Source organism: Pteropus vampyrus, unplaced genomic scaffold (assembly GCF_000151845.1).
Source record: "Pteropus vampyrus isolate Shadow unplaced genomic scaffold, Pvam_2.0 Scaffold64, whole genome shotgun sequence".
NCBI lineage: Eukaryota > Metazoa > Chordata > Mammalia > Chiroptera > Pteropodidae > Pteropus > Pteropus vampyrus.
Window position 1 is genome coordinate 4157564 of NW_011888845.1, and position 2754 is coordinate 4160317.

At 35.7% G+C, this 2754-nt stretch overlaps 1 pseudogene; it reads left to right on the plus strand.

Annotated features, from left to right (window-relative positions):
- The first annotated feature begins 1684 nt into the window (after positions 1 to 1684).
- Positions 1685 to 1803, plus strand: LOC111740505 (annotated as a pseudogene).
- The last annotated feature ends 951 nt before the right edge of the window (positions 1804 to 2754 follow it).

The window sequence follows — 2754 nt, forward strand, 5'->3', positions numbered from 1 at the left end:
AGCTGTCGAAAGATGCCTTGGGCCTCGTGCTCCTTCATACAGCCAAAACGCTGAAGATATTCAGATAAGCTCCCTCTGCTCGCGTGCTCCATTACAAGGAAGATGGTGTATTCGGTGTCAATCACCTGATATAATTTTACAATATTGGGGTGGTTCAGGCTTTTCATGGTTTTTATTTCTTGTAAAGGTCGATAGGCGCCCCGCCGATTAATGACTTTGACAGCCACCTCTACCCCGGTAAGAATATGTTGGGCCAACTTCACCTTGGCAAAGCTGCCCTCGCCAATGGTGTGCAAGAGCTGGTAGAGGCCAATAGAGGTGGCTGCAAAGTCATGTGGCATAGTGACCACTAACTACACTAACTGATAATACTATCACTGTAAACTATACTAGCAGACAATACTAACTATGCTAACTGTGCTAATACTAATAAACAAAGCTAACTATACTAATTAACTGTGCTAATACTAATAAACAATGCTAACTATACTAATTAACTGTGCTAATACTACTAAACAATGCTAACTATACTAACAATACCAATAGTAACTCTACTAAATGTACTAACGATGCTAACTACCAATATTAACTGAAAAAATTTTCAAAGAAAAAAAATGAGAAAACAAAGAAACAAAAAATATGAGAAAAGAACAAAGAAAAAAACAGGAAAAGAAAATGAAAATATTGAAACAAAAGAAAAAAGAACAAAGAAAAAAGAAAAAATAAGAAAAAGGGGAATAAAAAAAAGAAAAAGAAAGTAAAGTCAAGAGGAAAAATAAGCAAAACAACAACAACAAAAGAAAACAAGCTAACTAGTCCAAGTCCAACAGGTCACCACAAATCAGCTTCCTGGGCTCTAAGGACAAAAACTTCAGCCAAGTCAGGGCCTTTTATAGGAGTTTTTTCTAATTCCATCACAATGGTGCTTTATGAGGTCAGAGCAAGACATGGACCAATCATGGCTGGATATAAACCAGTGGTTTCCTCACTTCTTGGTCTCAAGATCTTATATTTTTACACTTAAAAAAAATAAACAAAACAAACAAAACAAAAACAAAAACAAATACAGACCCCCAAGAGCTTTTTGTTTATGTGAGATAGTAAAGATTGATATTTACTTTATTATAAATTAAAATCTGCAGGATGCTTCAGTGACTTTTTCATTTATAACTTGAAGATCTGTAATAATTTTTGTCTTTTAAAGACCTTAGAATATCTACACTTAAAATATTCAATTCTTTTTTCTTAAAAATGATGCTACAAGTTAACTGATACCATGATATTATAGGAAAATGTTCTGTTGAATAAGATAAGGTACATTATTAACATCTGTAAAGCTGAGAGGAGGTAGCTTCATCATATTTTTGCCAATAAGATAATGAGCAGATTTCTCAACAGAAACTATGGAGACCAGGGGACAGTGGGTTGACGTATTCACAGTGTTGAAGGAAAAAAAGCTATTAACCAAGAATCATATATCTGGCAAAACTATCTGAAAATGAGGGAGACCTTAAGACATTCCTAGATAAACCAATGCTGAGGAAGTTCTTTACCACTAGACCTGCTTGGCACATAGCACATCTTTCAGGTTGGAATAAAAGGACACTGGGCAGAGACTCAAAGCTTTATGAAGAAATTAAGATCTCTGCTGAAACTCAGTACATGGACAATTATAAAAGCTATACTCTATGGCCACGCCACCCTGAACAAGCCCAATCCCATCTGATCTCGGAAGCTAAGCAGAGTTGGGCCTGGTTAGTACTTGGATGGGAGACCACTTAGGAAGACCATGTGCTGTAGGCGCAAAAAATAAAAAAAATAAGGGATTGTAAACTGACAAGGTCCTTGCAATCTGTCAGGTCAACCAAGGTTTGCCTCACCTAAAAACAAACAAAGAAACAAACAAATAAAAAACTGATATACGAAAACAACCTTGGGATGCAGTAAGATATTATCTAGCATGAATTATTTTATTGGTCAAGAAGGTTTTCTATAGGGTCCAGGGTACACAAAGAATGAAAGCAGCTGCTGTTTCACTGTGAAAGGTGTGTGTGTGTGTTTGGGAAGTGGGAGTTGGACACTAAAGCAACAGAGAAATTGGGCATAAATCAGTGTACCCCTGGGACAGCAGCACAGGTGCCCATAAAGACAGAAATAATAGTAAATCAGTAGCCTTCATTAAAACAACAACCTTGGAGAAACATTAGAGTGGTGGCAGCACTGTCTCTGCAGTGTGACATTTGTCGTTGGTGGCAGCATCAGAAGTTTGAGGCCTTCAGATACTTTGAAGCCGCTGCACTCTACCTAAACACCTTTGAAACTAAGAGACAATGGAGATGAGAAGGTTTCTGAATTTACCTCCTTAACCCCCAATCTTTTGAATATAAAATTTGAACTAGACTATATCTAGCTGATACTAAGCTATAATAGAAAAGATGCATTTCCTTTTTCTACCTCGACTCTACCTTCAGCCTGATGTAGCTTGACAGAAAACAATAAAACTCATTCCTGATGCTGATCAAGTTTATATACATTTTGAATTCATTTATGCATCCAGATACACATACATATAAAATAAATTTTATTGGAATCATAACTATGTTTTATTTATTCAATAAATATCTATTATAGTCCTACTATACTAAGAAACAGGTACACATTGTGAATTGTTCCCTGTCTTTATTGAGCTTAAAGTCTAGAGAAGAATCAGAGAATAAAAACAAACAAACAAACAAACAAACAAACAAATATATA